Below are 25,934 nucleotides of genomic sequence, written 5' to 3'. Positions count from 1 at the left end.
GACAATGAGGCAAAATATTTTGCGGGTCTGCTTCAGGAAGAATTGTCATCTTGGGCAGCCGATGTTTCAGCAATCCCATACAACCAAACAGGTTTCTGCAAAGGTATGGGCACCTCTACTAATATTCTAGCACTTTCTTCATTAATTGATGCAGCCCTAGAAGCGAACCATCCACTCTACCTGTGTTATATTGACTATAGCTCAGCTTTTGATCATGTCAACAGAAACCTATTGTGGGAAAAGTTACAGAAGCTGAACATTCCTCCGCTGCTTTTAAACCAACTAATTCTTCTACACAGCGAGACATGGGCGCAAGTTAGGCGGGCACTGGTGACTATCTTACAAAAAAGATCCCAACATACACAGGAGTAAAACAGGGCTTTGTACTTGCTCCAACACTTTTTAATCTTTTTATGGGAGAGCTAGCTACGTTGCTGAATGAATGCAATTCACATGCCCCAAAGCTAGGGGGCTCACAGATGTCTAATTTATTCTACGCCGATGACTTGCTACTCATCAGCCGGACCCCTGTTGGCCTCCAGCGGCTGCTGGACATCACCTCAAGATACTCCGCGGCGAATATGCTTACCATCAACCGCGAAAAATCTAAAGTTATGTGCATTAACCTTTCCAAAGAGAAACCAACACAAAACTGGCTCTTCTCATCTAGAAAGCTATAAATGGTCCGCGAATATCGATATCTGGGAGTCATCATTGACCACAAGGGAAATTTCGCGCCGCAGTGTGAAGCCATAAAAAGGAGAGGACTAACCATTGCAGCAAGCATTAGAAACTCAAAAAACATGGTTTCTGGCCCAAGCTTACATCCGCCTATTAAGGTGATACAGGCTAAGTTAATCCCAGCCATTACCTATGGCAGTGAATCTATGAGATGGAGGGATGCTCCTTTAATAGATAGACAAGTGGCAAAAGCACTACATATGATCTTCAGCCTCCCAAGGTATTCAACGCCTGCCCAAATGAGATTAGAGCTCGGGTTACAAAAAGAAGAGCTGGCACGCAAGAGAGCGTACATAAAAACCTGGCATAAAATAAGCAGGGGAGACCCGAATACTCTAAATGCTCTCCTGTGGAAGGAACTTCAAAATAAAGAAACATGCTTGGCAAGGCGGTACCTGGAGGCCGCTATTGAGGACCTTGGCTTACAGCAACTCTGGGAACTTCCAGGCTCTACAGCAGTCTTTAAAAAGGTGGTCAACAAGACAGTCCGGAAGGAATCCCTGTTGCAGGACAAAGCCACCCTATCAGAGCGGGCTCACGGATGGCTTACACTTCAATCGTACACTACGTCCTTGCCTCAAACCTACCTTCAGATAGGTTTCACTAAAAAAATAAAAGAGAAGTTCCTGAAATTTCACCTGGGGCTGCTGCCGTCAGCGGCCCACTTACCTCCGTGGTTACGGCCACACTTACCAACAACATGCCGTCTCTGTGGGAATGGCAAGGAAAACATAGTCCATTTGATTACTACTTGCACCAAGCTTGCCCAAGATCGACGCGTCTTCCTGCGACCACTTTTTAACATTAGCAAGATACAAACCTGCAGGCAAGTAGTACTTGCCTGCTTTAAAGGAGACGATATCCAACTGAGCTGCAGAATGGTAACATTTCTTGAAAAAGCGGAGGCTTGTTTTAAAACTTTGAAGGAAACCGAACAAATCTACTAGTACCGTAAAAAGTCTAAAGGATGAACCCCATAGTACCCCTGATGATCAACCACTAGAGTGTCACCCTGACTCTCCCACATATCGACCACCATCAATTACAAGTTGGGACATTCCGAACTGGTATTATAACTTAATATTGGCACTTTATTATACCCCCCTTTGGCCGGCATTGTTGGAGAACCTTTTTTTTTGTTTTTAACTTTTTTTAATGATAAATAGACCATTCAACAAGATGTTAAGCTTCTTTTAATCGTGTTATTGTTATTACACCATGTACTTTGCCTTTTGTTTTATGGACGGATCTTTTGTTTTAACATGTTTAAATTTGACTTATGTTTTATAAATTGAATTTTCTTTTCTCTATATTGTAAAGGTTTTAATAACCATGCACAATCAAGTATCTATCTACCCCCCAAGGGGAAGTTCGTCAATAGCTCAAATTCCGCAGTAATACTCAAAGAAGTTGAGTCTGCGACTAAGCTGGCATAGATCCCAATCAGCAAAGCCTAAGAAGATTTAAAAGAGCATGAGTGCCCTGTCACAGACATTCAGCACCTGAATGGTCATACTACTTGAACACTGTTTTGAATGTCACATTGGAAGACTTGTGCAACATAAATCTTAAACAATTTGACTCTCACTGAAAAAGAGAAAACGAGACTGATGAAAATAATCTGAAGAAAAACTTGAAGCAAAACGGGATTTAAGTAAGAATATTTCAATTGTGCTTATTAGATGTTTGTTGTTTTAGTTCTCGTTTCTCGTATCAACCTATGCCCGAGTTGAAAGTTACACAAGAATAGGGACAACACTTTAGAAGAACACGGAGTAGGGTTTAGGATTAACTAGTTATAACCTTGACTTCTGACCTAATATATGCATAGTAACTGCACCAAAGGAGCTGCGCATTAAAACTTGCCACAAGCTATTGAACTACGTGTTTTTGAAATGACTCGGAGAATGTGTTGCATTAGAAATAAGTGTAAATATAACATGGGCTCAATTTCCTTAATAGCAGTAATAATGATTGTTGGACTTGTCCCTTTTTGCAGCATAATCCCAGGAAATGTTGCCTTCCTTCTGTATTTTTTCTGACCTGTTGTTGGTGGATTGATGACTCTGGGTACTGTACCACTGCTGATCAGTGCTGAAGTGGATATGCTTTCCCTGTAAATTGTTGTCATGAATTGGTGTTTCCATGATTGGCATATTTGATGTACTAGTCAGTCACTAGTACAGTGCACTGCGTGTGCCCTGGGCGGGTAAATAAAATGCTGCTAGTGGGCTTGCAGCACTCGTCGTACCACCCACATAAGCAGCCTGTAAATGTAAATTTGGCCTGCAATTGTAGAGACTGTGTGCAGTCTGGAACTGCCATGTTGACTTGTAAAGTGCACACATTTGCCAGTCCCAAACCTTCCTTTTTCTACATGTTAGTCACCCTAAGGTAGACCCAAGGTACCCCGGTAGGCAGGGTGCATTGTATGTGAAAGGTAGGACATGCCCTCATGTGTGTGACAAGTTCTGATAGTGAAAACTGTCAATTTCATTTTTCACTATTACAAGGCTACCTGTTGTCATAGGGCAGAATAGGGGTGTTTGTTTATAACTTCTTATAAACATAACTGGCCTTGGGAACAAGGTAGAAAATAAAGTTTGGTATGCCTGAACTCAGAATGTTAAAATGCATCTTTTACTGAGGGTGACTTTTACGTTCTGTGTTTGCAAATACCACTTTTAGAAAGTAGGTATTTTCTTGCCTAACCATCCACTGTGCCTCCTCTAGGTTTGTGTTTTGCATGTCTGGCTTTTGGGTGATAGGAGGTGGAGATGGGCAGTGGCTCCAGAAGTCTGATGAGTCAGCGCTGGGCTGCATTTAGAGTAGAGGGGGGAAATGTCCTTTCAACTGCATGGGCCTGGTCTGCCTACATCAATGCTGTCTCCACCTCCTGCCAGGTAGCTGCATCAGTGATGACAGAACAGGTTTTGGCTGGGTACAGACACTATCTGCCTTCAGAGATCAAGAGGTACCTTTGTCAAGGAGAAAAGCCGGAGAAGCTGAGGAGGAATATTGCCCCTGTGCTGTTTGCTGCCTTGGTTTGGCCTGCAGTGGCTACTTGCTGCCAATGAAAGGAGAAAAGGACTTTGCTGTTTGCTTTGCCACCTGCTTGAGAGAAGATCTATCAGGGCTTGAAACTGAGCTTGCCTCCTGCTCTGAAGTCTCAGGGACACAAAGACTTCACCACCAGCTCCCCTGAATTTCCTTGTTGGGAATTCTAATCTACAAAGAGGTACCTGCTGCTGTTCTGGGCCTCTAGAGACTGTTTTCTGCCGGGAGCTGCAAAATTGATGCAACTTCGAAGAAGCTGGACACATCCGCCCTTGCTTTTGATGCATCACCAAAAAAAATGGGATATTGCCTGCCGCGGATTGAGAAATTGCTGTACACCTCATCGTGCGCACCAATCTCCAAAGTACGAGATCACCGTACGAGTCTGACACAGGGCCTGCTGTGCGGCTGCACGAGTTGAGGCATCGTCACCAGAAAATGGTATCGCATTGAGGCGCCAAGTCTGTCACATTATTGGGGGACGCAGTAAGAAACCAACGCATCACCTCCCCTTGCAGTAAGAAACTGATGCATAACCTCCTCTTCGGTAAGGAACCAACACATCAACTCCCCAGTGCTGCAGTAATGAACCGAGGCATCACCTCCCCTGAAGCACGGAACCAACGCATCACCTTCCCTGAGTGTAGGGGACTAACGCATCATGTTCTCTGTGGCCTATTTTGTTTGTTTACGTGACGTATCCCAGGTACTTTGTGAGAAAAGTGTTGCATCTGCAATTTGCTTTGAACTGAACTATTTCTACCATCAGAAAGTCATATATTTATTACTGTATTGTGGAATTTTGTCATTTGGTCTTGTTTTGGTTTAGATAAAAATGAGTTATTTTTCTATACTGGTGTGGTATCCATCTGTAGTGTTTTCACTGTAATACTATATGTGTTCACAAATGCTTTACACACTGCCTCTGAGATACGCCTGTCTGCTTGTGCCAAGCTACCAAGAGGGTTAGCATGGGTTATTTCAAAGAGTGTATTCCCCTTAGCCTGACTAGAAGCAAGGGTCCCTATTTGGACAAAGGTGCCTACCTCGGCCAACTAGAGAGCCCCATTAATTATAATGATCACTATAGTACTGATAGAGTTTTACCTAGCACCAGAGTCGGAGCCTAAAGCAAAGAACCTCACTAATGCACCTGTTTACAATACTAGGGACTTAGTTACTCCAACGAGAAAAATGTTTTTTCTAATAATGTTTATTCTAGGTGAGCACAGGAATACATTAACGCTATGGATGCAAAGGATTGTTACGTATGTGCATACTTGCCTACTTCAGTTTCAGAAGACATTGCTGATTACCACGTGCTTTAATCTTATGCTATTTCTTGCAACATCCTATTGTCATTAGTTTATAGGGGAGGACATTTTGAGTATTTCTATTCTAACCATGATCTATTACTTTCCAGGGTACCATTAATAGAGAGCATGAAGTTACACTCACAATCAAAGAAGATGGACACAGCCTGGTATTATTTATTTCCCTATAGACCCTTACAAAATCAATTTAACCTGTTTAATGCAAACAATGGAAAAGTCTTATATAATGTCTTTAGAAGAAAGATACACTAACCTGACAAGAACTACTGACAAGAATAGTGATGTTTTAGAGATTGATTGGAAGGCAGAAGAAAATGATTTTAGAAAGAAAATGGTTTACTGTAAACCGAGACTTGGCAGCCTACACAAAGGGAAAATATATGTGTACAGAAGACGGACACCCAACGGGATTAGACATTCAGGGAACAGTAGTTGTGCATACACATTCAAATTTACAGGGGGACCTTGCCAATTTTACAGGGAGACAAAAATGTTACTGCAGGGGGTTATTACATTTGTGAACAGAATGCTTACTTCTTATAGCGAGCTGACTGTGAGGGAATCTGCAATGTAGGCATACTAATTCCAAAACTTTACCGTGTGAAGAATTTAGATGCATTAACATTAAGACTCGCACACAGACAGAAACACAGTGCAAATACAAGAACCGGACTAGTAGGAGACATATGTGGAGCTGTCATTCCACCAGTAGGCGCCATCTTAAATAGTGAGAAGATTAGAAAGCTATCAACAGTAGTCGACAAAATGGCATCCAGTACATCCGGAGCTTTGCTTGTACTAAATACAGAACTAATTGCTATACAGTTCATTGTCTTACTTGTCTTAGACATCTTACTCACATAAAAGGGCAGAGTCTACAAAATGATTAAATTACCTCATTGGTGTACATACATACCTGAGAGTAGGGAAATAGAAGGCTTCACTTGGAATATTTTAGGAATATAACCTGAATTACATGAATTAGAAAAGCCAGGTTTGTGTGAAAATGTTGGAAAGGGAGTTGTCACTATTAGAAATTGTTTTTCAAAAGCAGGAAAGGGTATATTGACGGCTTTTTTAAAGCCAATAGTGATAATGGGGCTATGTCTAATATTTCTTTATGCTATATTTTTGAGCTGTAAATACATATTTTTCAAGACAAAGGAAAGGTTACAAAATAAATTGTATGCAAGGATTTGGGTTTGAGGGCCATTATGAATAACTATTACACTCATTGAAATTGAGGGGCTTGAAAAGGAAAAGATGAGACTCAAAATGCACTCTGAAATTGACTCACATGCGAAACTTAGATATGTGATGTTTAATAAAATCCTCAGACGGCAGATTGAGGAAGTTTACGTTTTTTACGAAAATGTACCACATGACAATGTAGAAATGTGTCTTAGCATTAATATAGGAAATACGTGTCAAAATAAAGGTTAGACAAAATGTGCTTTTATTAAATGTGCAGAAAGAAAAAATGCTACTTATTTCTGCAGAAAGCTCCCATATTTTGAATTCTTTCACTGCTAGACCTCAATATTTTCTTGTATTCTTTTTATTTATTTTTTATTTATTTTTTTTTATTTCGAAAGACCTTTATTGTTCCAACATAAATTTCCACAGCAGAATGCCTACAACCACTCGGGCCGGCTGCGTGCATTGAATCATGTTATCCGCTCTCATATATATACACAGCCAAGGAGCCGACAACCCGGAGGCCCGGCGGCAGGTTGCAATATTTGGGTGTCAATCCACTGTAACGTGGTATGTGTAAATGCAAGGTCTATGAAATGTTTTTGTTGTGTTTGTTTTATGTGAACCATAGTAACAATGAACATAAATTTGGGGTATATTTTTCCTACCATGGACATGCTAATCAGAAATACGCTGTTGTGGCTATCCTATCATTCACATTATTGTAATTCCATACATATCAGGTTCACAGAAATAACAATGTCCTGGAACAATTCAGACCTCGGTCCAACCCGCCAGAGCAGCAAAATAGCAATATGGACGACAGAACCTGGGGATGCGCAAGCACAAGAAAATTACAGATCTTCACTTTAAATTGCCCGGTACGGCATCTACGTTGCACGCTGGGACCCTCCTAACCGGGCCATACCGATCCATAGCCCTTACAACAGATCTACACTGTACAGGGAAGCCCTTCTATTTCCCGACTTCTACAACACATTCATAGTCTTGAGGGACCAACGTGAAAAAATCATCCCGTTAATAGTACCTTAAACCCTTCCGCATGACTCATGCGCAAGTCCCGCCCCCACAAGTGTATACAAGATATTTGTCAGATCCAGAACTCATAAACCCTCCACTCCCATTTCCAATGTTGTATCCATTCCACCTTGACTCCCACCATCGGATGAGTGTGTAGTGGCTAACAGGTACTCCCTCAGTGGACCCCATATGTCTCTAGCCCTGCTGCTCAATGGTTGTGTATCTGCATATACCGTGTTCTGTTCCTGACAGTATAATAAATCAGTCAGCCAAACCTTAAACTTCGGGGCGCGGCCCCGTCCCCATCTACATGCTACCCTCCGCTTTGCTAGTAACAGCGCAATGCTTACAAACTTCCTGTATGATTTGGGTATCTGCATAGTATATCCCAGTAGCATTGTAAGGGGATCCCTATCAATCGTATCACCCACCATAGCCTGCAGTGCTGTGTGAACCTGAGTCCAGTAGTCAAACACCCCAGGACATGCCCATGCCAGGTGTAGGAAGCCTGCACCCTCCGAGTTGCACCTCTCACATCTGTCATTATCCGAGATGTTGAACCTCATCTTTTTTTCGGGCGTATAATACATTCTCTGCAAAAACTTATAATGGATAATCCGTAATCTGCAGCTGGCCGATATCTTGGAAGTTAGCTCACAGCAATATGTCCATTGTGCCTCAGTGATCTCTCTGCCAATATCAGTACTCCAGTGCCTAAGAGCTCTACATTCTCCCCTCTCACATTGCCCCCGGATGCTAAGGTATAAGTGAGACACCAGGTGCCTCCCATCCGCAGATGTAAGCAGAAGTTGCAATGGAAGTACCGTGTCAGGTTCCTTTGGGAAATGTGGTATAACAGTCCTCAGGCCCTGCCATAGCCGGACATAGTAGAATATGTCCAGCGGGGTGGGCTGATGGCCTTGGAGCAATTGTTCACGTGTTTTGAACTGCCCATTCTCAAACAAGTTGCCCCAGGTGAGAATTCTGAACTTGTTACACATCACTTGAAATCCCCTCTCCTGCAATAGTGATAGATCTGGATGAAAAACCAGTGGCATAGCTGGGGCATATAGAAAATTGACCGGCAGCTGGTGTAATATTCGTCGCCATGCATCAACCGTACACGTCACCGTAGTAGCCGGTGTCTCAATGACACTGACTGGACCATGTATAATGCCCCTCAATGGGAGAGGTCGAGCTATCCATTCCTCCACAGCCAGGTGCGGCAAGAATGGTGTGGGTTTAAACCAATGGTAGGCAAATTGCGCCTGAGCGCTCAGGTAATAGACCAGAAAATCAGGGACATCAAATCCTCCGCTACTATAAGGCTGGGTGATGATCGACCATGCCAATCTCGGTTGCTTGCCAGCCCAAAACAGTTGCAATAGTTCAGTACGTAATGTTTTAAAAAAGAATGTACCTGAATAGTACGGAATATTCTGAAACAAGTATAAAAAACGACCATCTTAATTAGTGAAGCTCTGCCAGCCATGGTGAAAGGTAAAGACACCCATCGTGTAACATCCTCTGTCAGTTTGGCTGTGACGGTGCCATAATTTAGTCGTACCGTCTCCTCTTTTACAGTCGATATTTGAATCCCTAAATAACGTAGGTCAGACTCACACCACTCCAGTGGATAATCCAATGCGAACCGTGCCACAGCAGGGGTCAGGGGGAAAAACTGTGATTTTCTCCAGTTTATATGTATGCCAGATAGCCGACCAAAGACCAAAAATTCCCTGAGCAATGGGTTGAGGTTAGTCTGTGGATCTACCACATATAGCGTTAAATCGTCCGCATAGAGTGACACATCTATTTGTCGTTGGAAGCACTTAAAGCACTGTGTTTGTGCAGCTGTCGGATATGACATGCTATGGACTCAATCGCAATCGCAAACAGCAGCGGGGACAACGGGCACCCCTGTCTGGTGTCTCTGGTGAGGGAGATCGAGCCCGAAAGTTCCCCATTAATGAGCACTCTTGCCGTTGGGTCCGTATAGAGTAGTTTGATCCATGCGCCAAATATTTTAGGGAACCTCATCCTGTTGAGTACGGCAAAAAGGTAACTCCACTCAACCGAATCAAATGCTTTTGTCGCATCAAGGAATATAGCAGCTACAGGGAGATCTGGCGATATTGTTTGTATTAGTGAAAAAAGTATACGCAAGTTACTAGCCGTGGATCTGCCCGGGACAAACCCAGCCTGGTCTGGAAGAACTATCCTGGTCATAAGCAAGGAGAGCCTGGTTGCTAGCACCTTCGCCAGTATCTTGGCGTCACAGTTAATTAAAGAAAGAGGTCTATACGAGTCGCAGTCAGCGGGCTCTTTGTTGGGCTTCAACAGAGAGGTGATTACCACTTCCCTCATCGATCTTGGCAGCCTACCTACTTCCAAGGACTCCTCAAAGACCTCTCTTAAGACCGGGGCCTTATATCAATGTATCATTTATAAAATTCCGCCGGCAGCCCGTCCGATCCAGTCGCCTTGCCATTATTAAGGGACATAATTGCGTCTCGAATTTCATCAAGCTCGAATGGGGCTCCAAGAAACTGCCTGTGTGTGTCACTCAGCCAACAGAGCGCTACGTCATCTAGGAAGCTCTCAAATTGAACCTCCCCAGCCTGTTTCGTTGCGTATAACTCTTCATAGTTAGCTGTGAAGATGTCTAGAATACTCTTCGAATCCCGGCACATTCCACCCTCCGGCGTGCGTATTTCCAGTACGTGTGTGATAGCTCGTGTTTGTCTAGTGATTTCTGCCAGCGCATGACCCGGCTTTTCTCCCTCACAGTATCGCCGCGCCCTCTAGTGTTTGCCTCTGAACCCAGCCTCCCTATCCGCCTCTTCCTCATACTGCGTGAGCTTGTCTCTAAATTCCTTATGCATGGGGCCCATCGGTTCCCCAGTCATCCTAGATTCCAACTCCTTCAATTCGTTCTCTAATTTTCCAAGGGTTCCTCGAATGTCCCTCAGCACCCCAAAACTCTTGGAAATGTAATAGCCTCTTACTGTCACCTTAAACGCCTCCCAAATGGTTTCTACACTATCCACCGACCCACGATTGCGGGGAAAAAAATCTGAAATTTCCTCACCCAACTCCATTTTAAACTGTGCATCCAGAAGCGCCGTGGGTTGCATACGCCACATTGGTGCGGCCCTATCAAATCCCGGAATTGATATCTGTACCAGTCCGGGCAATGGTCCGAGTAAGACCTTGGTAAGTGAGTCACTCCGCCCAAATTGACCCCCAATCCCCTAGACAGTAGACAGTAATCTAACCTTGCCCATGTGTTGCAATGTGTGGTAAAGTGAGTACCCTCTCGAAGCCCAGCATGCACAAACCTCCAGCTATCAATAAGTCCCCCCTCACTCATTATCCCAGCTAATGCATCCCTGGAACGTCTATTATATTGATGGCTTCCATCAGACCTGTCTAACCCTGGGGCCATCGCAACATTAAAGTCACCCCCCCATATAATATGCATTGAACCAGTGTCTAATATTTTGCCCCACAGCCTCGTGAAGAATTCAGGTGAATCGACGTTTGGACCATAACAATTTACTATTGAGACCGTATGAGTACCAAGCCTGCCCAATACCACAAATCTCCCCTCCGTATCCGTATGCTCACCAATTTTTACAAAAGGCAAATTTTTCTTAACCATTATTGCAGTGCCCATTTGCTAGCAAAAGTGTAAGTAGTGCGTGGGCTTAGATGCGTTTCTTGCAATAATGCAATTTGCACATGATGCTGCTCCAGATAGGTCACCACCCTTCTTCCTTTTCTGGCGTCATTCAATCCCCTTACGTTCCAGGACAAAACCGAAATTTTCTTTATGCGTTCTGTAACTGCCATTTCTGAACAAACCCCCCTCTCCTAAATAGCCATACATTGCAGATTATGTCATTTTCCATATGAACCTGCATTCTGGTCAACAGTAGCCACAGCAACCACAGCAGTACACATTCACGATTATGCAAATCAACCGTCCAATGAACTCCTCATACCACCCTCCTCTGTGGGAAAAAACCCCGTAACCATGCCATCCCTCCCTTCCACCCTCAGAAACTCCCGACTGCATACCCTTCCCCTAGTACTTCAAATCCTCCCCCCTCCCACTGAAGCAAACCCCAACCTGCCAGCCATGTGCCCTCCCCTCCCACAGTTGCCCCAAGAACTAGGGCTAGTGCATTCCCCGCTCAACAAGAAAACTTGTGGGTATTTCCCTTTGGGGACCATTTCTAGGTGGCAACACATATCCCCCTCACTTTAGTCAAACCCACAATACGACTTGCAGTTCTACCCAGTGTCCCTGAGGGGTGTCCAACGCTAAAAACTTAGGCAACTTTGGTGCCATATCAGCAAGCTACATTATCAATAGGCAATATATCACATAATGGGAAAGCAACAAATACTGTGGGGTCCATAAAGCTACTCGTGCAACCCAGTACTCATGCACGTTGGGGACATGCAAACAGTTTTGCTTCAGTACATCATCCTCTCCAGCAAGTATCCTCCTTCTCATACTTCCTGTCCCCACACATACGCTGTGGGACCCAGCTACTACATGTGGTCAACGTTCACCCACTCACTGTTCACCGTTCTCCATCTCGTCATGCAGTGGATCCGGTTCCTGCTCCGCCACTTCAGCATTCCTGTTAGCACGTCTATAGTGTTTGAGGAAATCTTCCACTTGTTGAGGATTTGAAAAGAATTTTTGCCGCCCCTGGTACGTGACCCTCAGCCGAGCTGGGTAGAGCAATGCGTAGTCCAGTTGCAACGCACGTAATTTGGCCTTCACAGACAGAAATTTCCTCCGCTCCTCCTGTACCATCGGCGTACAGTCTGGGTACATGGTGAAAGAATTGCCATCATACGTCAGTGTTTTCGTATTGCGGGCCGCACGCAAGGCCACATCTCTGTCCCTATAATTCAATAGCCAAGCGATGATTGGTCTAGGAGGTGCCCCCGGCTTCGGCTTCGGGCCCAAGGAGCGATGCGCTCTCTCCACTATAAAGTGTGGAGAACAAACTTCTGCGCCAATCGCCGCCAACAACATCTTCTCTATGTATTCCTCCATTTTGCCCACATTCGTCGTCTCCGGAATGCCTACTATACGAACGTTATTTCGTCTACTCCTCGCTTCCAAATCCTCGTTCTTGGATGCAATAATCCGCAGCAGGATGTCCATTCTGGAGAGCTGCGCGGTGTGTCTCGTAGTAGTATCTTCCGAATCCGAAATCCGTTGTTCCGCTTCCTTCAGCCGATCTTCGTGGGCGTCCAATTTATGAACCACTGCATCCATGCGCGATGATATTCTATCGACTTTGTCAGCATTTGTCGCAAATCCTTGACGCATCTCGCGTAACACTTCTTGCAGGTTCGTCGCCGCATCCGATGATTCACCCGCTGCTTCACTCGTTCCAGCCGGGCTGTTTCGGGCCCCTCCATTTTGATTCGTCTTCTTGGTAGAGTCAAAGGTGAGCTTCGGCTGTCTCGTGTCGGGCCATCCCATCCTCACGTCGTGGCAGCGCAGCTTACCCCACCGTATATCCAATCACCCAGCAAGGCCGCGGCCAGCAGTCCGAAGTTGGTATGATGCACAGAGAGAGTTGGGGTATGATAAGACCCACTAGTAGTTCGATGTATCAGTGGCAGAGTGCGTCCCTCGGCCCATGAGCCTCTGCCCCACGTGTCCCGGAGCCACAGCTGCAGCGCAGGGTCCCGTGCGTGATATTCAATAAGCCAAGGACTATACTGTATTCTGGGTGAAGTACTGGGCCTGGGTGTATCCTATCGCCTCCAGTACCAAAATGGCATTAGCACCCTCTCCGAGTCTTCAGACTTAGCAGGCCAGACCCTATAACCATCTGCCCTCAGTAGTAGGGAGTAAATCGCAGCTCAACACTACTAGTCCAGTAATCGCCGCCGTGTTTCTCTCACAGAATGCGGCTCTCCGCTTTCGCCATACCTCCAGATAGTGCTGCAAAAATGGCCCCTCTACATAACTCCAGGCGCGCCCCTCCAAATATTACAGGCAGTCACTCTAGGGCACCGGTCGCCGGTAGGGAACCCCGAGAGGAGACCGATGCACTCCAATGCAGTTTTGGGCGAATTGCACTATTAAGTGCCGAGGCCGCACTAACACACACAATCCCCGATGGTCCGCCGCTACTCCGCTATTGGGGGCACCTTCCTAGCCCCCTTCAGGCGTTTCAGTGGCTCACTCACCCCTCGCGCGGGAACCCAGCAGGTCACGGACCTCACACGCGCGGGGGGGGGGGGGAAGGGGGGGGGGGCATGAGAGACGTCCGCCGCCGGTACTCCAGTCGGGCGAGTACAGTCCCAGGACCTGCGTCTCCATCAATCGGTCCTCCAGAAGCTCCGAGCAATAACGGTGTACTCGGACACCAGCAGCCGGGCCAGCCGATCGCTGCACAGTCCGTGAAGAAGGGGGGCAGCTTCGCAATTTTCAATGGCAATGGCGCACCTCACAGTGCGCCCGATATCGGGGCCTAAGGCCGCACTCACAGCCCCGGGCTTGCCTGGCCACTGCGGCCGGACTTGCTCACCGCGAATTCCGTCCGCTCAGTCCGCTGAATCTGCCGGACCGTCTCACCAATCCAGTTGCGCTCCGATTGCGCCCAAACTCAATACACAGTATCCGGGCACCCTGCTGTACCTCTGCCTGCAGCTATAGCCCTTATAAGTGCCTAATAAGGATATTAAAACGGATCAATGTGTCTGGACTGCGGAAGCCTCACAGGAAGGCTTCCATCCGCTAGTGTGCCACCTAGCGCCCCCCCATTTTCTTGTATTCTTTCCTTTCCCTTTACTAAAAAGAAATATTTTTTGTAAATGCTGATTTAATGTTATAATCGAACTGTAGAACCTAACATCTTCAAGAAATGTGCTGTTTGCTATAAAATGTATTTCTTTTCTTCCTCACACTATATGATTTATTCATATTTTAGATACTTACCTCTGCCACATGATTATAATGAACAAGTTTATTGCTATAGATTTGAGTCTCATGAGCTAACCAGGACATTTTACCGATTCTGTAAAATACCGAATCGGTAAAATTACCGATTCTGTATTTTGACATGTAGGTAGCACTGCAATCAGTGCTATAGGGGTCTTAGAATTCATTATTTACCACCAACTAGAAGTTGGTGGTAAATAATGTAAACCCTTTCAAAAGCATTTTTTTTGCTTTTTAAACAGTGCCATGTTGCAGACATACATGCCCTTAGGGCATGTATGTCTGCAACATGTGCTCCCATACACATGTGAGGTGTGCAACAGGGTGTCAAAGTGACACCCTGCCACCCTTCAATGTTTCCCCCATTTACCGAATCGGTATTTACCGATTCGGTAATTGACATTCATTCCTATGGGCCTCCAGGCCCATAGGAATCAATGACAATTACCGAATTGGTAAATACCGATTCGGTAATTACCGAAACTTACCGATTCGGTAATTTTTTAAGGAAAATTACCTACATCCCATTTGCCTGTTCTTAAATACCGAATCGGTATGATTCGGTATTTAAGAATCGGTAATCTGGGATTACCTACATCGGGCCCTTAGAGTTTTCAACATGTTTTGTGCTTTTCCTATATAGTATGTATTCTTAGTTATTGAGGGAATGCATTCTATAAACAAATCCCCCTCCCATGTCCTCTAGCTCTTGACTGTATTACTGTTGCCTGAAATTACCTTGAGCTACTACTAACGGGGATTTTCCAGCTATACTGATTCCTTTTTGGACAATTTCTCCATGCTGATCACAGCTACTGCTGTGATTATTTCCTTACCCCTGTGTTAACAGTTGCTACTGCAGCTGTTGGGGAACTCAGCTTAGTTTCCAGAAATACTCTTTATGAGGAGTTTGACCCATATTGCTATTAGCCTGATGCTCCCTATTATCTCTTGCTCTTTTCCAAAGGAACACTTTATGGGTTACGGTAAGGATAGGTTAGGTCCTTTAGATTAAGATAGAGAATAGCTCATTTATGGAACACACTGTTACTTGGTATGCTAACTGTAATGAAGGGCCTCATTACCATGTCAGGCGGAAAGCCTCCGACCGACAGTCAGATTCCTCTAGACCGTGTCTTAACACATCCACTCGACTCAGACGGAATCCAAATCGCCCGACTGATTACGATGTTCGAGTTCTGAAGGGAAACCGTTTGGACATTCCTATTCGGTCCTGACTGGCCCTAGAAGAATCCGTGTTGGTCGGAGCTGAATCATACAGCTCTACGGACAGCATTTCCGCCCAGCGGATTACGATGTCGGATTCCAACAGCCTTTCCGACCCGGTATGTCTGACATGAAAAGGCGGAAACTGACTTTTGGCTCCTAGCAGGCCCTCTTTAATCCTGAGGCCTCCGGTTGGGGCTAGTGGAGGTACCCAAGGAACTCCTCTTTAAAACCATGCACTGTGTCTCAGGCCCCATGGGGTTGCCAAGACAGGGCGAAGGGTTTTCCACAGATACCCATTTTCCCTACAGGAGCCAGTGTTGTCGGTCGGAATACGGGTCCCCATAGGCGTCAATGGGAATCCGACCGAACAGTGTTAGGAAACATCGCAATTGGTCATGTGGAACAGCTGACCACGAGTTGGTCAGATCCGAGACGGTATCGGGCGGAAAGCTTCCACCCAACATCTTAATGAGGCCCTAAATGTTTCTTGATATTTCCATAAACATATTTATTTGAGTAAACTAGACGAAAAGACAAAAATACATACTAATCTCTTAGTGAGAAAATAAAACTTTAAAACTTCAACAAACCTCCCATCATTGACTGAACTTTAATTACTATAAGTTGATGGTCTATTAAGAAGTAACGGTGTACTCGGACACCAGCAGCCGGGCCAGCCGATCGCTGCACAGTCCGTGAAGAAGGGGGGCAGCTTCGCAATTTTCAATGGCAATGGCGCACCTCGCAGTGCGCCCGATATCGGGGCCTAAGGCCGCACTCACAGCCCCGGGCTTGCCTGGCCACTGCGGCCGGACTTGCTCACCGCGAATTCCGTCCGCTCAGTCCGCTGAATCTGCCGGACCGTCTCACCAATCCAGTTGCGCTCCGATTGCGCCCAAACTTGGCACACAGTATCCGGGCACCCTGCTGTACCTCTGCCTGCAGCTATAGCCCTTATAAGTGCCTAATAAGGATATTAAAATGGATCAATGTGTCTGGACTGCGGGAGCCTCACAGGAAGGCTTCCATCTGCTAGTGCGCCACCTAGCGCCCCCCCATTTTCTTGTATTCTTTCCTTTCCCTTTACTAAAAAGAAATATTTTTTGTAAATGCTGATTTAATGTTATAATCGAACTGTAGAACCTAACATCTTCAAGAAATGTGCTGTTTGCTATAACATTTATTTCTTTTCTTCCTCACACTATATGATTTATTCATATTTTAGATACTTACCTCTGCCACATGATTATAATGAACAAGTTTATTGCTATAGATTTGAGTATCATGAGCTAACCAGGACATGTAGACATTAAAGTTTAATTTCCTAGAGCAGCCCATTATTACACAATGGGACACTGAACAGCTAATTGAGTAGGCTTACAAAGGTTCTCATGAGAACCTTCCTAAATGTATCTTTTTGTAATACGCTGAGGCCACATTCAAGTAACAACATATCTACATGGACGTTTACCGTGGGAATTCAGAAAGAAGACAACAGACCACTGGAAGATTTTTTTCCAATTGACTACAGATCATTCAACAATTAGGGCCCGATGTAGGTCGCCAAATACTGGTCGGTAACGGGCGATTTAGGCCGTTACCGACCGTTATTTGAAGATGGAGATGTAGGGGCATGTTAAAATACAGAATCGGTAATTTTACCGATTCTGTAAAATACCGAATCGGTAAAATTACCGATTCTGTATTTTGACATGTAGGTAGCACTGCAATCAGTGCTATAGGGGTCTTAGAATTCATTATTTACCACCAACTAGAAGTTGGTGGTAAATAATGTAAACCCTTTCAAAAGCATTTTTTTTGCTTTTTAAACAGTGCCATGTTGCAGACATACATGCCCTTAGGGCATGTATGTCTGCAACATGTGCTCCCATACACATGTGAGGTGTGCAACAGGGTGTCAAAGTGACACCCTGCCACCCTTCAATGTTTCCCCCATTTACCGAATCGGTATTTACCGATTCGGTAATTGACATTCATTCCTATGGGCCTCCAGGCCCATAGGAATCAATGGCAATTACCGAATCGGTAAATACCGATTCGGTAATTACCGAAACTTACCGATTCGGTAATTTTTTAAGGAAAATTACCTACATCCCATTTGCCTGTTCCTAAATACCGAATCGGTATGATTCGGTATTTAAGAATCGGTAATCTGGGATTACCTACATCGGGCCCTTAGAGTTTTCAACATGTTTTGTGCTTTTCCTATATAGTATGTATTCTTAGTTATTGAGGGAATGCATTCTATAAACAAATCCCCCTCCCATGTCCTCTAGCTCTTGACTGTATTACTGTTGCCTGAAATTACCTTGAGCTACTACTAACGGTGATTTTCCAGCTATACTGATTCCTTTTTGGACAATTTCTCCATGCTGATCACAGCTACTGCTGTGATTATTTCCTTACACCTGTGTTAACAGTTGCTACTGCAGCTGTTGGGGAACTCAGCTTAGTTTCCAGAAATACTCTTTATGAGGAGTTTGACCCATATTGCTATTAGCCTGATGCTCCCTATTATCTCTTGCTCTTTTCCAAAGGAACACTTTATGGGTTACGGTAAGGATAGGTTAGGTCATTTAGATTAAGATAGAGAATAGCTCATTTATGGAACACACTGTTACTTGGTATGCTAACTGTAATGAAGGGCCTCATTACCATGTCAGGCGGAAAGCCTCCGACCGACAGTCAGATTCCTCCAGACCGTGTCTTAACACATCCACTCGACTCAGACGGAATCCAAATCGCCCGACTGATTACGATGTTCGAGTTCTGAAGGGAAACCGTTTGGACATTCCTATTCGGTCCTGACTGGCCCTAGAAGAATCCGTGTTGGTCGGAGCTGAATCATACAGCTCTACGGACAGCATTTCCGCCCAGCGGATTACGATGTCGGATTCCAACAGCCTTTCCGACCCGGTATGTCTGACATGAAAAGGCGGAAACTGACTTTTGGCTCCTAGCAGGCCCTCTTTAATCCTGAGGCCTCCGGTTGGGGCTAGTGGAGGTACCCAAGGAACTCCTCTTTAAAACCATGCACTGTGTCTCAGGCCCCATGGGGTGGCCAAGACAGGGCGAAGGGTTTTCCACAGATACCCATTTTCCCCACAGGAGCCAGTGTTGTCGGTCGGAATACGGGTCCCCATAGGCGTCAATGGGAATCCAACCGAACAGTGTTAGGAAACATCGTAATTGGTCATGTCGAACAGCTGACCACGAGTTGGTCAGATCCGAGATGGTATCGGGCTGAAAGCTTCCACCCAACATCGTAATGAGGCCCTAAATGTTTCTTGATATTTCCATAAACATATTTATTTGAGTAAACTAGACGAAAAGACAAAAATACATACTAATCTCTTAGTGAGAAAATAAAACTTTAAAACTTCAACAAACCTCCCATCATTGACTGAACTTTAATTACTATAAGTTGATGGTCTATTAAGAAATCTATTTGGGTTGGGCTTCATTCAGACACGGTGACAAAGATTCATCGACAAGAAGAAGGAATTGGAATGGAAGTAGGAGATTCTCTTAGTAAGTTTCAAGGTGGAGCTGTTTATAAATGTTTTATGAGATTTTCTTACTCACAGTCTCATACTTTGCTTTAGGTCCAGCCTAGCGAACCACTCTTTTGCGCTATACTTTGCCTTTATTCCACTTGGTTTATTTCAGTGAATTCACAAATGAAGTATTCATTCCTTGCAGTCTTGATGCCTAATCTTATTCACAAAACAAACTGATGCATTTCCATCTATGGTACCATGAAAGAAAGTGCTAGTAGCACTTTGGACATAATGACAGACCAGTAAAGAAGTATGACCCTTTAACAGGAAATTAAGAAATGTTATGATTGACTCATATTACCTAAGCCGTCATTGTGAGATACCCGTAATTACATGGTCGAGATACCAATTCTGACTGGCAAGTCTCCACGCCCAAATGCCTGGTATTACAAATTAAAGTTTCCAGATTTTGAACCCATAGTTATTGGGTTCTTTTCAGCAGGCTTTCCTATATTTCAAGGACTTTTCTAATCACATTTACCACATGTTCTAAGCAGGTGCAAATGTTTGCTGCTGCCATGATGTAGGGAGGGTATTGATGGGACTGCAGAAGAGGGCATGCCATGCTCCTCTGGTGCTATGGGAGGAGGATTAATGGCAGAACTCTCTCTGCCACAAGCATCTGCTTTGCACTTCAAATCCGATGATTTTAACCAGTGCATTTCTGCGAATTGGACCCCTATTCTTTTGCCAGTTAATTTCAAGTGTGGGCGCACCAAGCCATCTACATTCATTTTGGCCAGTATCCATTCGGGGCATACCTTTCCCTGTGATATGGATTGAAGAACTGAAAATGCCTTCCTCATTACAGTACTAACTTGTGAATGGGGCTCTTATCCTGGAGTTGTACAACAAACGTTTGAATCCTTTGTGAACAAAACACTATTTTAACTCTACCCCTTCCCTTTCCAGTATAACTCCATTGATACTCACAACATATTCAGTTGTATGTGTCTCCTTCAGAGACAGAGTGTCACTGTATAGGTTAGAGTATGGATGTGGTCTGTTTCCCCTTTCATCTTTGGCTTCTTACCTGCTGCAAAATTCTATCACCATTGAGCTGTAATGATTCTCTTTCACCGTCATGGGTTGGCCCTCGCCCTTCAAATGCTGCATGTCACTTCCTTAATACTTTGTTTTTTCCTATGGCTTTCCTTTCTAGTTATCCTCTTGACAAAGCTCCTTACCTTGTGTGGACATTGCTTCTGCCAGTTGAGGGTTGTTAGTTGGGTGCCTTATCCTGTCACCTGCTCTTTCTATCTCTGTGATTGGGTCTGATAGGGTATGATGCTGCTTAGTAATTAGTGTTGTGAGTGTTTCGTTGGTGTTTCTGTCACCATAGTTCTGGTTTAGACCTTCTTTGCCTAGTTCTCCTCTGTCTCACAGGTTTCTTTTTCTCTGCTTTTGGGTGCCTATGGCTCGCCCTCTGTTTCTAAAGTGCATCCCTTTATCAGTTGGCTGGCTTAGCTTGTTGCTTCTAGCTGCTCTCTCCCCCTAGACCAATAATGAGGTCGTTTTTGCAAGGAAAGGCTTACTGCTGTACAATTTGGGTAGCTGTTGGCTGGTTGGACATCCTATGTTCTGTTCCTTGTGCCATTGCTTTAGCCTTTGTGTGTCATATTTTGTCTTTTTATATATGTGGCTTTATGGAGGAGGATGATGCTGCGAATTGGACCCCTATTCTTTTGCCAGTTAATTTCAAGTGTGGGCGCACCAAGCCATCTACATTCATTTTGGCCAGTATCCATTCGGGGCATACCTTTCCCTGTGATATGGATTGAAGAACTGAAAATGCCTTCCTCATTACAGTACTAACTTGTGAATGGGGCTCTTATCCTGGAGTTGTACAACAAACGTTTGAATCCTTTGTGAACAAAACACTATTTTAACTCTACCCCTTCCCTTTCCAGTATAACTCCATTGATACTCACAACATATTCAGTTGTATGTGTCTCCTTCAGAGACAGAGTGTCACTGTATAGGTTAGAGTATGGATGTGGTCTGTTTCCCCTTTCATCTTTGGCTTCTTACCTGCTGCAAAATTCTATCACCATTGAGCTGTAATGATTCTCTTTCACCGTCATGGGTTGGCCCTCGCCCTTCAAATGCTGCATGTCACTTCCTTAATACTTTGTTTTTTCCTATGGCTTTCCTTTCTAGTTATCCTCTTGACAAAGCTCCTTACCTTGTGTGGACATTGCTTCTGCCAGTTGAGGGTTGTTAGTTGGGTGCCTTATCCTGTCACCTGCTCTTTCTATCTCTGTGATTGGGTCTGATAGGGTATGATGCTGCTTAGTAATTAGTGTTGTGAGTGTTTCGTTGGTGTTTCTGTCACCATAGTTCTGGTTTAGACCTTCTTTGCCTAGTTCTCCTCTGTCTCACAGGTTTCTTTTTCTCTGCTTTTGGGTGCCTATGGCTCGCCCTCTGTTTCTAAAGTGCATCCCTTTATCAGTTGGCTGGCTTAGCTTGTTGCTTCTAGCTGCTCTCTCCCCCTAGACCAATAATGAGGTCGTTTTTGCAAGGAAAGGCTTACTGCTGTACAATTTGGGTAGCTGTTGGCTTGTTGGACATCCTATGTTCTGTTCCTTGTGCCATTGCTTTAGCCTTTGTGTGTCATATTTTGTCTTTTTATATATGTGGCTTTATGGAGGAGGATGATGCTGCCCCGCCTATGTGTTCAATCCTTTAATTCCATGAGCTCCATGGTTACGGGTGTTTGTGTGGAGTGTGTGTTACATCCTCACAAGTTAGAACTGCAGTGAGTAAAGCCGATGAAGGGGTAATGTCCTGATCATTTGCAGATCTTCATTGCTCCCAGTCTGACTTTCCTCTTTTTTTCCTATCCTTCTTTGGCTTTGCATCCCAGTCTTCCTATGGTGTACCTAAAGGATGAGTTGTGGTTAGAGACGTAGGGCCCTGTTGCGAGTCTGGCAGATTGGATACTCAGTCTGTCAAACTCTCAGTCTGCTGGCCTCATTTAGAGCCAGGCAAGCCTTATGTTTTCCATTCATTGGATCCATCAACAGAAAACTTCCTCCAGTGGTCTGACAGAGTAGGACCCATTAGACAAAGGACAAAGGACATTACACCACCTGTCCTCTCTAAGGTGGATGGTGTAATGTATTTGTGTTTCTCTCCATCACCGCCAGGAAAAACCTGGTAAGTAATCAAGACTCACTACATGAATTTACAATTTACTGTTGATGTCCTCATTTTGAAATCTTGAATTATTTTAAATCATGTCCTTAGGAAATACTCATCTTACCCACCTGCTAAGATAATTTATCAGAAAGAAGCATGAATCCAGTTTCGAGACTGAGCTACCTACAGAGCCTGCATCTAATTGTTTATAACACCTCTCAAGGATGATTTGTAAGGATAAGTGAAAACCCCACCTATCTCTCCAAATGAACCATAATGATGGCATCAAGCAGCTTGCTTAAACTCAGGAGTACAGAGCTCCCTAGATACTGCATCTGTTTCTCATACATCACTTTCGTACATTTTAACACTTGTGTTTGCTCTCCAGAAGGCTATGAATATCTAAATTTGCCACAAGGGGAAGGACAACATTTCACTTCGTGGATACTGTTTAAACGCAAGCACGTTCATGCTATCTCTTCTATTTAAACAAACTGTGAATTGTGCATGCAATGTCTGCATTTGGATGAAACTGATAATAGAGCTGCACATAAAGGGCCTCATTTACAAGGCCATTGTGCCGCCGGTGCATCACTTTTTTGGACGCACCGGCGGTGCAGTGTACCTGCCCAGATTTACAAGGCAGCGTAAAGTCACCCTGCGTGACTTTTCATAGTCTTGTAAATGTGGAACTCTTTCAAGCATTACTCTGCATGAAAGGGGCGTTTCATGGGTGTTGCTATGGGTGTTCCCACACAACATCCATGGAACCTGACACATTTTCAGATTTACCAAGTGTTTAAAGTTGGGAATGCGTCAGAATGAGGAGAAATACATTTATTTTTCCTCCTTTTTTCTCTTTTTATGCGTTCTGCTTTCTGAAGCATGCATGGAAACAGGAAAATGCCATCACTGATTTTTTTGGTGAAGGAAGGTGTCCCTACTTGCACAAAAACAATCCTCCCTGCAATGCAGGCACCCTTGCAGCATGACACAAGGGTGCCTGCCCAGGCGCATGGCAGCCAAATGTGCGCCAGCGCAGGGGAAAGTACATGGATGCATTGTATTGTTGTTGATGTGTCGAACCCTGTGCTTTTAAAATGACGCAGTTCAACGCAGCAAAATGGCTTGCGGTGCCGCCCGGTGTAAATTTTTTGTTAATGAGGCCCACAATGCCTTGACTAGGAGTGCCCTAGCTAATGCAATATGAGCAGAACCTCCTGTTACCATTCATACCAAACTTGTCAGTTTTGTCACATGCATTGCATCCCCACAATTTTCCTAAAGTAATTTTTGGCAGGTCAAACTAGCTGATAACTACCAGGGTAAAAATGCCTGAAAAATTACAGGACATGCAGATATGGTGTAATGAGCACAAAACATGCATGTTACGCCCCATTTTCGAGCATAACTCGGACTAGGCAACATTTATTTCACCTGTTAAAACCCGAACACCTTGGAGTTTGATTTTATTGGCTGCTTTTCTTATCGCATATGACAACGGAGCACTCTTAATCGGGGTCAAATTTGGCTGAGACTCATAAACGTTTGAAAATTGTTCCATTCGGGTGAAAATCAATCTCATTAACTTCACGGCACAGGTGCCTACTATTGCATAACATACCCTAATGATTGCATTCCTTGTATGTATGTACGTGGTAACGTTTAAGAACAGGTGACTGACAAATGCTGCCATCTTCAGCTAAACATTTTACAATCCAGCATACAAGACGGAAAGCTGACATAGAGCCGTGACCTTCTTTGCATAAAATCCCAATCTCCATGCAATTACTACAATTAATAACTTTGATAACAATATGATAAACGCAACAGGGCAAAGATGGGTTCTTCCAGCGTGGCAAATCCGATACCGTGATTGCTACTAATGAATGTGTCATGTTAAAAATAACTACTGGAGATTAAAAACAAAACAAACATAATTCTCTATCAAAGTCTTTATCATTTCATAATGAAGAGTCTTCCTTCCAAGCATACAGAATCGATCATGGAATGACCAGTAGTAGTACTTCTACATCTACATCCAGAAATGGGTACCATTACTAACATTTGTCAGGAGTTTCATGTAACATGATGTAATTTAGGAGGAACTACATACTAAAACACTGGATCTGTCAGTTTATTAAAAGTTAGAATGCCATTTATACAGAGGGTCTCCCTTCAGACAGCCTTCTCCCTTAAAGTTAAATGCATCAGTCCCTAATGTTTACCGACCAAAGGTCTCTGAGTTGCCAATACCACAAAATCTCAGTTTTGTTTTTAACTGTAACTCCTGGAAATTTTTTCCCAACTTTAACAACTGAAAGTTAACACTGGGCAGCCCGCCATTACTCAGATTTGTTAGTCTCTTTGTCATTTCAAGTGGTAAAAAAGGCATACAATACGTTGTTATTTTATGTGGGCCGCACATGCCGAGACATTCATATAATGCGATAAAGTGTTGCATCCTTCTTTTCCACTAAAGATGTGTCAGAGAGTAGCCATTGCTGAGAATGGTGGCGGCTACGAATTGATGACTTTCATTTTGTATAAAGTTGTGAAAAAGTGGCACAACTTACACTGGGAGAAATATTAGTAAGTGAAAATTCTGTGCTTTTGTAATGTCGGCCATCAAAGGCCAAGCAATATGTTGGGAGGAATTTTCCCTTTAAGTCGCTGAACATGTGAAATGACAGTAAAGCACAGAGTAGTGGTAGATACACATCAAAAGTACAAACTGAAAAGGGGGGGCCCTCGGCCCCCCCGCACGCATGGCGGCGCGGCGACCGTCGCCCCCCCTTTCCCCTTTGTGGTCATTCGGCGGTGGGGGCGTGCCCTGGGGGTGCGGCCCACCGCCGATTGGCCGGCGGCCTTCCTGACCCGGATCCAAGTTAGAGGGTCCGGGTCAGGGGGGGCGGGCGATAGGAGGGGCCGCCCGGCCCCTCGGGAATAAGAGGTGGGGAGCGCCCAGGAGACCCCCTTGTCCCTGGACGCTCCCTCGCTGAACGTTGTGCCCCGCGTTCGGGGCTTCTTAGTTTTTGAAATCTTTTTCCTTTTTGTTTCAGGTGCTGTGACGGGAAGGAGATCGGGAGATCACCAGGACGCGAGGCGGAAAAAACAGAGGCGGCGGTAGCGGAGGCGACGGCGTGCTGCTTCGTAATTCCTAGGAGCAAGTTCCAGCCGCGCCGCGTGAGCTCCAGCCGGCGAGGAGAGCAGCGCGTGAGGGACGCGAGTCAGGAAGGAGAGGCGGCGGTAGCCAGACCGTTTACGTGAGGACTCCCAGGCAGGGGATTCATTTGAAAGCGGAGCGCTCGGTGCCCGCATAAGGTATTGTGGCACGGGGAACGGGGACAGGCAGCGGGCTGGCGGCAAGACGCCGAAGGAGCCCTCCGTAGCGCGAAAAGAGCGCGAAAACGTGTTTTGGAAAGAAGGGTGAGAATTAAAGGCGCGGGACAACAAAACGCTGTTTTATGCGCCGCGATCGATTAAAGACGGTATATACACGTGTGGGGGAAGCCCAGCGAGAGCGGCCAGTTATTTTACTCGCATAAGGCCACAGGGCACGTTAACTGTGAAAGGAAGTATACACAGTATAGTAATAAGACAGGGGTTATTTCTTACGTCGTTTTG

This window comes from Lissotriton helveticus, chromosome 4_1, assembly GCF_964261635.1.
Source record: "Lissotriton helveticus chromosome 4_1, aLisHel1.1, whole genome shotgun sequence".
Lineage (NCBI taxonomy): Eukaryota > Metazoa > Chordata > Amphibia > Caudata > Salamandridae > Lissotriton > Lissotriton helveticus.
The sequence above is the reverse complement of the archived record's forward strand: the minus strand, read 5'-3'. Positions refer to the sequence as shown.